The following is a 9,711-nucleotide window of genomic DNA, read 5'->3' on the forward strand; positions in this document are numbered from 1 at the left end:
ATTCGAGCCGCTCCCTGCCTCTCCTGAGCCCCTCAAAGCGACTCCTTCTTTATGTTTTGCCCACCCTCCCTTTCACTAGAAAGGTCCTCTCCACCTACGCACTCACTCCCCAGAAAAGAGTGGAGCGGGGTGATCTGCCCCTCCTGGCTCTCCCAGTTGTTCTTGGCCTGCAAAGCGGCGAGGGGAGCATAAAGTGGGCAAAGGGTCCCCACTCTCACTCCACGGTCCCACGTCGTCCAGCCCCTTTCCACTCGGCCTGGACGCCGAAGCTCTTCTCTTTTTCTAGCTCCTCGAAGGAAAGGGGCGTCACCCGCGTCCGGATCTGGGTACCCCGGGACGTCGCAGCCCCCGCCCCTCAACTGCTCTGGGACACAGACACACACATATGCAGGCCCGGGAAGCGCGACTCTATAGCACGCCGACGCACACACTCCTCACCTACACCTCCGGAAACACATCGGCCCCAGGAGCCCTTGTCCTATGCCCGGGGCCGGCCACACCCGCAACTTCGTTTGTCAGCTCGGCTGCGGCGCTTCCAGAAGCACACGCTCACACCCTACACCCGGGTTCCCGGGGACGGCCAGACACGGCCCCGCGGAACCTGGACCACCTCGGGACTCGGGATCAGCCGCGAGACCCGCGCCCCCCAGCCTCTCCCTCCCCAGCAAGGCGCGCGGTGGGACTCGGAGTCCCTGCGCTGCGCTCTCCTCCCTCGCCGACAGTCCCCCGCTCAGGACGCCTCGCTGAGGGGAGAGAGAGAGATAGGGCAGCACTAACGGGGAAAAGTGCGGCCCGGCCTGCGCGACGCTGCTCGGGACCTGCCGCCTCTTTTCCGGCGCCGCACCCTGGGCCGCGGGAGCCGCGCCGCAAAGTAGCGGGACGGCGCCTCTGCCGCCAGCCGGGTCCCGCCGCCCGGCCCTCACCTTGGCTCGGCGCCGCAGGAGGTGGCTGGTGAACCCCAGGATGATCTCCGAGTCCAGGCAGAGCGCCCCCATCTCCAGCAGGCTGGGCGCCTTACGGGGCGCGCCGCGGGGCGGCTCGGGCGGCCCCGGCAGCGCCATGGAAGAGCGGAGCGCGGGGAGCAGCGGCGCCGCCGCCGCCGCCGCCGCCTCCGCCTCCCCGCCCGCGCGCTCACTGGCCGCGCGCCCGCCTCCGCCGCGCCCCGCACCGCGCAGGGCAGCCCGCCAGGTCCCCAGTCCTCCGCGGCCCGCGTCGGCGGCCCCTGCGCGGGCTCCGCGCCGCGCGCCCCCGCGCTCCGGCCCCGCCCGCCCGCGCCGACAGCGCCCCCTCCGCCAGAGCGGCGAGCCAGACTCCCGGACACGCACACCCGAGGAGGAGGGGCGGGGGGCGAGTACCCTGCTGGCCCTGGGGCGGAGGATGGGGGCCAGGACCCGGCCTGGGTCCGCACCCCCTTGCTTCGCGCGCCTCCTACCGGGTGCTGTGGCCGGAAAGCACAGGGTCCGGGCGGCAGCGCCTAGCGGGATTCCGCAAAACCCCGGCGGACAGGGGGCGTGTCGTGACCCCTCCCACTCCAATCCGCCCTGGGGACTCCGCGCCTTGGGGGTCCCAGTCCCTAGACATGTGTAGGGAGCCCAGTGACCTTGCGCTCCCCCCTCTCCCCATGCTCCACAGCGCTCCTGTCTGGGCCCCCTCCTCGGAAGCCCCCCATCCCACACCCCAGCCTCGGTCAACGGACTCTTAAGGCCCGTCCCACCAGGACCTCAGAGCGCCTCCACTCCAGCACCCCGATTCCGCAGCCACCTGCAGCCTTCTCTGCCCTTGACCTGAACCCCTCCGGCCGTTCCTGGAACTCCTGCGGGCTGAAGGATCCCTGCTATTCGCCAGGCGCGACCAAATTTCGGAGTCCGTGGCGGGACGCTCGGGGAGCAGGGGCTGGGTTCTACCGGGATACAAACTCAGGCCCGAATCCCGCGCTCCTTCAGTGCGCAGCCCCCCAGCCTCGCAAGCTGACGGGCGCCCTCTGTGGGCGCAGGCCAGGCGGCGGGACGCCTGCCTGGGGAGGGTGGAGCCCCGGGACAAGGTTTCCTAAATAACCTAGGCCCACGGCGAGGTCTTTGGGAGTTAGCGGGGTGGGTATTAGGCAACACTGCCGGGGGAGATGGACCTGAACAGGATGTGGAAGGTAAGCAGGCATGGAGAGAAGACCAGAGAAGCGAGGGCCTGGACGTCACAGCGCTGGGCCCTTTCAGAGGCACAGGTGCGCAGATGGCCTGACATGACAGCTGGGCTGGGCCAGCCCCGCAGCCCCCTCTGCTCCCTGGAAAGGACCATGGACTCTCCCTACTCACCCCTCTTCCGCCGCCGGGAGACCCTCCTGCTTCACGGCGTTCCTCCCCTGACACTCCAGTGGCAACTGGAGGACATTGTCTCCACCTGACTGCACCTGAAGGGCTCATCGTAAACACCTTATCTGCCCGGCGCAGGGCTGGCCATTACCACTGCTCTGCCCCACCCGGGCCTCGCGTCAGGAGAGACACCCCGGGGAGCTGCCCGCCTCCCCATCCCCGTGGCCACTCCTGGCCTGGGGCAGAGATCAGGGCAAAAGCCACAAGGAGGCCCGGAGTCGCCCACTCCCCCTCCTCAGCCCCTCCTGTCGGCCACTGGAGGCCACCCTGGGGACCTCCCACCCTCCTCCCTCCCCACCTCTCCAAGACCCTGATCCTGGGGCGCTTCCTCCAGTGGACCCCGCTCTTCTGGGAGGGGGCTGCCACCTTCTCAGTGGATTGATTAAAGTCATCGTGGGGATTTTTTTTAACATTTAATTTACCAAGCACGCCGCGGCCAGTCAGAGCTGTCCCAGGGGAAATCTAGGCCAAGGGAGCAAAGGAGAAAAACCCCTGCAGTTGAGTGGAGCTCTGACAGGATTAATTGCTGGACTCGGCTTCCAATCAGACCCCACATGGCAGTATTTCAGGACAGCGGGAGGACACCAGGCTGCAGTGGTCAGAGTCCTGCACCGGGCATGGGGAGCCTGAGCCATACCCCCACCTCACCACGACCTGCTGGGGACATTGGGAAACGCCCCCAGCTCCACATGCAACCCAAGTTCCCGTGGGTGGTCTCCAGCCCACCCCCAGCCAGCCTTTCTAAGAGGGGCCAAGCCCTTCCAGCCAGCAATCTGAGAGCTGGGCCGGCATCCTGACATGCGTCCACGTTGCACTTTGGAAGATGAATGCCTGGCAGCAGTCTCTATGATGGTGGCAAAGGGGACCCGTAGGGAAACGGCCAACAGATTCTAATACTCGATCCTCGCTGACAGTAGACACAGGTCAAAAACCAGGGGATCCTGGAAAGATGCCCAGACACAGTGCAGCAGGGCCAGGTTTGCGTTTCTAGAGAACATTTATGCCCATAAAGGCCTGGACCTTTCCTGGGAGAGATGCAAGGGACAGGTAGGAGCTGTTGCTTCTGCGGAGAGGAGAGGGTGGGCTGGGGAGAGGCTTCTCTCCACTTTCTCCCCGCCTCCCCCCCCCCCCCCGTGTGGTTTTAACTCCTGCAGGGCATTTAAACCATGAGTGTGGGTGTTTAATAAAGAGTTCAAGAAGGATTGCAGGGCTTCCCTGGTGGCGCAGTGGTTGAGAGTCCACCTGCCGATGCAGGAGACACGGGTTTGTGCCCCGGTCTGGGAAGATCCCACATGCCGCGGAGCGACTGGGCCCGTGAGCCATGGCCGCTGAGCCTGCGCGTCCGGAGCCCGTGCTCCTCAACGGGAGAGGCCGCAACAGTGAGAGGCCCGCGTACAGCAAAAAAAAAAAAAAGGATTGCAGTGCCTAAGCTGCCAGAGATAAGATGATGTGAGGTCCTCGAACTAGGACCCCACTCAGCATGGAGCAGCCCCTCCCTCCCCTCCATGGGCAGGGTGGGGGAGGGAAAGAAACCTTCCCCCTTATCTCAAGGGGGGCTTGGGCCCCTTCCAACTTCTCCAAGTCTGGTCAGCTCGCCAGGCGCCCCCTCAGCACCCCTCCAAGAGGCTGGGCTCATGTCTGGGGTGGGTGAGGGGTGCCTCAGGAGGGCGGCCCGTGATGACAGCCCCACCGTGTCCGCAAGGGAAGCCCACCTCGGCTCAGGGCAGGGTCTCCGGGGGGGTTAGGGTGGCAGGCTTCAGGTCAGGAGAAGATCAGCCATGTTCCCAGTTCTCCTTCAGGGGTGGCCGAGTGCTGGGGGCCACTCATTTAATTTTCACAACAACTCTAGCAGGGGGTGTTACTGCGATCCCCAGCACACAGATGAGGAAACAGGCAGAGTGGTGAACTAAGTTGCCAGAATGCATCCCAGGCCGTCTGGATCCAGCGTCTGTGCAGGTAGCCCCTTCACCCCCAGGGCCTGGCCTCAGTAGTGCAGCTGTGGAGGGCAGGACATGGCCTTGACCTGGGGGCTCTCAGCCGGGGGTCAGAAGCAGGAGGCGAGGACGATCACATCCCCACCCCCACCCCTGCCGCAGTGGGCTGCAGGATAAGGGTGTGTCATGTAGAGACAGAGAGAGACCAGCAGAGTCAGGCCGGCGCCCTGTGGAACAGGGACCCTCACTGGTCACTGGGCCAGCCCCCCCTGCCCTCTGCCCCGCACCCCTGCCCAGCACCCCACGCCAGGAGGAGCCCCAGGTCCAGAGAGATGGGACCACCTCCAGCACCGTGGTTTCAGCACCTCGGCCAGCGCCGTGGCGCAAGGGCCCGCCCCTTGGCCCTTTCTTCAAGTCACGTGGGGATGGGCTCAGATAGGGGCAGTGGAGGAGGGGCCTCCTGGGTGCTGGGTTTTCCATCATTCACTCGCTCATTCGTTCACTCAGTTCAATCACTCTGGAGTCATCCTTGACTCCTGCTTGCTCTCGGCGCCCTTGGGTCCTATCCATCAGGATTTCCTGTTCCCGCGCCCTTGACGCAATGACCAGAGTCAGACTGCTTTGCACAGCCTGTGCTGCCCATGCCCTGTCCCGGCCACCGTCATGTTTACTGCAGGGGCCCCTAACTGGAGGCTCTGTGACCACTGCCACCTCCTTGGGTCTGCTCTCAACACAGCAGCCAGGGGTGCCTTCGAGACGGTGGGTGATATCACACCACCTCTCTGCTCAGGACTTTTGCTTCCCTTCTCATGCCCTTGGAGCCCCAGCGTCCCACAGCCTCACAGACTCCTTGCTGTTGCTGAGCACGGCCCCCTCAGGGGCTCATTCCTGTTCCCTCGGCAGGGGACGCTGTTCCCCAGACATCCACTCTGCTCTCTCTCTCTTTTCTGGAAGGTCACCTTCCTGGCAAAGCCCTCCCTACCCACCTTACCTAAAACCCCAAACCCTCCCAATATTCCCCAGCACTGCGATGCTTTAGTTTTCCTCCTCAGCACCTACCGTGCGTTACTATGAATGTTTCTTATTTGTCTTGTTTACTGTACATCATCCCCATTAGAAAATCGGCTGTTTCTCTCATACCTGACACAGGGTAGATACCCACTGATAGTTGTTGAAGAAATAAAGGCATGAGTGATTCCCAGGCATGCTTTTTGTTGCTAATTCCTGTGTGAAGTCCCATTGCAGAGGGGCCCCTGCCCTCCATCCCCTTCCTGGGTGCAGCCCTTCTGGCCCCCAACCTGGATGTCTGCTCTGGCCTCCTCACGCTGGCCCTCCTTCCCACCCGATCCAGAGCAAGGCTGCAGGGTCAGACCCTGACCCTGGGATGACTTGCCCAGCCCAGCCCTAGGTCAGCGGGTTTGACCCGCCTGAGGACACTTCCTGGCCCAGATGGAAGCATTCCCGATCTGTCTGCACCTCCCTCGCTCCCGAGAGGAAATGTACGTGGCACCGAGTGGTCCCCAAACCCTGTAATCAGTGGCCGCACCATGACAGGAGCACTCTGGCCCTCCAGCCCAGCCTGCAAGGCTCCCAGCCCCAGTAGAAATTCTGAGGTGCCCCACAGAAAGTGGTGGTCCCTCAGCCAGCCCGCAAGGCACCCAGCCTGGACCTCCTCCTCTTTGGGCTCCGCTCCTTCAACTTCTCTTGTCCTCTTTGCCTGGACTTCCCCCTCATAGCTGACGAACTCCAACTTCAGGGTGCACTCAGATGCCATCTCTTCCAGGAAGGTTTCAGGCCCTAGGCAGAACTAGTCCCCCAGTCCTGGTACTCCTGCCGCACCTGGCATGTTCCTGTGTCCCTCCAGGGCACAGGTGTCACTGATTCCCAGGTGTCAGTGAATGTTTAAGGAAGACAGGAAACCAGTCAGGAAGGTCACCAAGTAGCAGCAGCAGACCCCTCCTCCCCGACTCCCTGGTTGATGGGGTCAGAGGGCAGGAACCAGGACTCTGGGAAGCCAATCCCCTTGTGTTCACACAGCCACGGCTGCAATGGGGACACTGCCACTTGTGGCCGGCAGATGGCGCCCCTTGGCCACAGTCTCTGGTGAAAAAGAATGCATCAGTATTTAAGAGAGAAACCGTCTGGTTTCCCTCTTATGCAGATAGGAAAACTGAGGCCCTGAGACGGGCAGGGGCTTGCTTAGACCCCTGAGAGTGAGAGGTGCCAGCCCTGAGACCTCTTCAGCATCCCCTCCACGTGCCTCCCTGTGTCCCCCCCCACCCCCACAGGCCTCAGCCCACCCCGACTCCTTCCTCCTCCCTCACCCCCGTTTTTGCTCCGTCTCCCCCTACCCCTCAAAGACCTGGGCTCAACCTCTACCTCGAGGACAGGCAATGACCAGGGTAGAGGCACACATGGGGGCAGGGGGTGCAAGCTGGAAAGCCCTGGGAGACCCCTAGCGCAGCTGCATCACTGCCCTGACAACGTGCCAGAAATGGCCTTGCTGCTCCCTGAGGAGCCCGTCTGCGTGACTGTCCCATACAAACAGCTCCCTTCACCTCTCCAGGGCAGGGGCAGAGTCCAGCTCAGCTCTGGATCTGCAGGAACCAGGGCTGGAGATGAAGCTGCCCTTTTGAACACAGGTTGGGTGGGTGTGTGTGTGCATAATACAGCTTACACAAGAGCGTACAGCATGATGGACCACACACACTGAGAATGCAAACAGCATAAGCTGGTGTGCTGGATGGATAAAGATGGGGGTGCTGAGGGAGCCACGCCCTCCAGACCCCAGGGTCCAGGCACACCACTGCCCATGTCGAGGACATCTGCATGCCTCATGAACCACCATACCTCACTCATCCTGGGCATGACCATGGGGGTTCCTCAAAGAAAGAAGAGAAGACGTCGAGTTCCATGAACTTAAGTACAGATGCAATTCAGAGAACAATAAGAGAAGCACTTGGAAAATAAAACTGTGATAACAGAAATAAAATTCGAAAGGATGAAAGATAAAATCAAGGAAATACCCCAGAAAGTAGAAGAAAAAGAAAGAGAAAAATAAGGGGAGGAGAAAGAAAAGAAAATTACAGGATTAGAGTAAGAAGTTCAATATCTGAATAATAGTAGTTGCAGGAAGAAAGAGCAGAAAAAATATGGGTAAGGAAATAATGAAAAAAAATCCCAGAACTAAGGACTGAGGATTTAATGGTTTCCACAATTTAAAAAAGAAAGAAAGAAAGACCAACATCTTTGTGAAATCTCAAAACAACACCAAGAACAAACAGAAGATACTAAAAGCTTGCGATGGGGGGAGGAATCCACATGTCAAGCAAGAAGCAGATTGGCCTCTACTTCTCAACAGTAGCAAATGGAAACTAGAAGAGAATAGAGCAGTTTCCAAAATGCTGAGGAAAAATTATTCCCTATCTAGAATTCTATACCCAGCCCAACTATCAACTGAGTAGAAAAGTAGAATGAAGACAAAAACTTGGCCTTTGATCTTTCCCTTTCTCCAAGCTCCTGGCAGATGGGCTCCTCCCAAATAAAGAATTAAACCAAGGAAAAAGAGGACATGGGATCAAGGAAATGGGACTCCAACCCGGGAAAGAGATAAAGGGCATTTCCAGGGTGGTGAACAGAGGTTTACAGGTGTCAGCTGAGTCCTAAGGGTCCAGATTGGAGCAGGCATTCAGAGCACTGTACAGGGAGGCCTTAGAAAGAAGGAAGGAAAGAAGGAAAGAAGGAAGGAAGAAAGGAAGAGAGGGAGGGAGGAAGGGAGGGAGGACGGGAGGGAGGAAAGGAGGGAGGGCAGGAGGGAGGGAAGGAGGGAGGGCGGGAGGGAGGGAAGGAAGGATATAGATTACATAATGTGTTTGAACACATTTAGAAGGGATATAAACTTCCATCATAACTATGCAAATTAAAAAATGAGGCAATTATTTTTTTAATTAAAAACTGTACCAGAAAGGAATGGTGACATAGTATGCTAACTTGGGGCAGGAAGCTCCTGTTTTTCTTAACAAGTTTTACAATTATTATTTGACTTTTTAAATTATATAAACGCTTAAAGTTCACTTTTAAAAGAAATTATTTGTTTAATTTAGAAATGTAGATGAAAGTGAAAACATACTTCTGAATAACTCTAGAGAAAAATCCCAGTGGAAATTACAAAGAAAGCAATTGAGTGCTTTATACCACCACCCACGGTCTGAGACCAAAGTGACTCCAAAGGAAAATTAAACACTTATCTGAATGGTTTTTAAAACGAGGAGCAAAGACTAAAGAAGCCAGACTTCACAAAACGTATGGCCAAGTGTCACCTTGTCCATGGCATGTCACCTTGGCCTGTGTGCTGGGGCATCTTCCCAAGACACTCTTCAGGCACGATGGGGACTTGGTCTGGAGATAAAGGAAGGCTGAGTCTTGGAGGGAGGAGGACAAGGTACCTGGAGGGTCCCCTCTGCCGGGACTGAGCTGGCTCTGCCACTTAGACACCCCTCAGGAACCACTCCTGGAGGTGGCCACCTCCACCCACTTCTGCTGAGGCCAGGCCCTCAGGGAAGTTGTGTGTACGTGTGACGAGCTACACGTGGATTTAGGTGGGATCTGATGGAGCCTCCATGCCCCAGCACTGAGCCAGTGGAACATCTGAGTCCCCAGGAAAATCCAGCATCGGGGGTGGTAAACACGAAGAGTCCAGGAGAGATCTAGTTCCAGAGGAGAGCAGGATGGGGACCCCCCCAAACGTGTGTCTGTCACAATACTGTCGTCCCTTGGGGACAGCCAGAAACATTTCTGGAAGAGGACCATGGCAGAGAATCAGCAGACCACAGGGGGAGGTTTGAGCCACTATTCTTGCAGTAACGGGGCGGGGGGGCTTTTTGAGCCAAGATAGAGCAGCAGCGACCAGATTCACACTCCCACCAGAAGTATTCAAAAAGGGACAAAATGGGTGAAGCAACCGTTCACAGACATTGGCTCTCAGGCAGGACGGGACAGGCACCCCTGAGAGAGGGCAGCAGGTGAGGCAGGGCGTGCGCTGGCCCAGCCCACTGGCCGGGGAGAGCTAACGGGCCTCAGCACGTGGAGGGGGCAGCAGGGGGAGCTCTCAGGCATCCCCGGACAGAGCGCACACCGTCGGGACTCTGGGGCAGCCGAGGCTGCGCAGTCTGCAGGGCAGAGTCTCAGCTGCCAGAACCACCACAGCTCTGGAGACCGGCAAAGGGGCCCCTTGAGTCTCTAGCCCAGTGCCCGTCGGCACGTGAAGGAAAGGACGTTCCCCAAGGCCAGAGAAGGAGCCACCGGGAGGGAACAGAAGGAAAGCTGCCTGCGTTTCAACCACGTGGGAACCAAAGCAGATGTGCGCACACCATGTCCACAGCAGCATCGCTCACAGCAGCCCAAAGGTGGAG

This window comes from Phocoena phocoena, chromosome 2, assembly GCF_963924675.1.
Source record: "Phocoena phocoena chromosome 2, mPhoPho1.1, whole genome shotgun sequence".
NCBI lineage: Eukaryota > Metazoa > Chordata > Mammalia > Artiodactyla > Phocoenidae > Phocoena > Phocoena phocoena.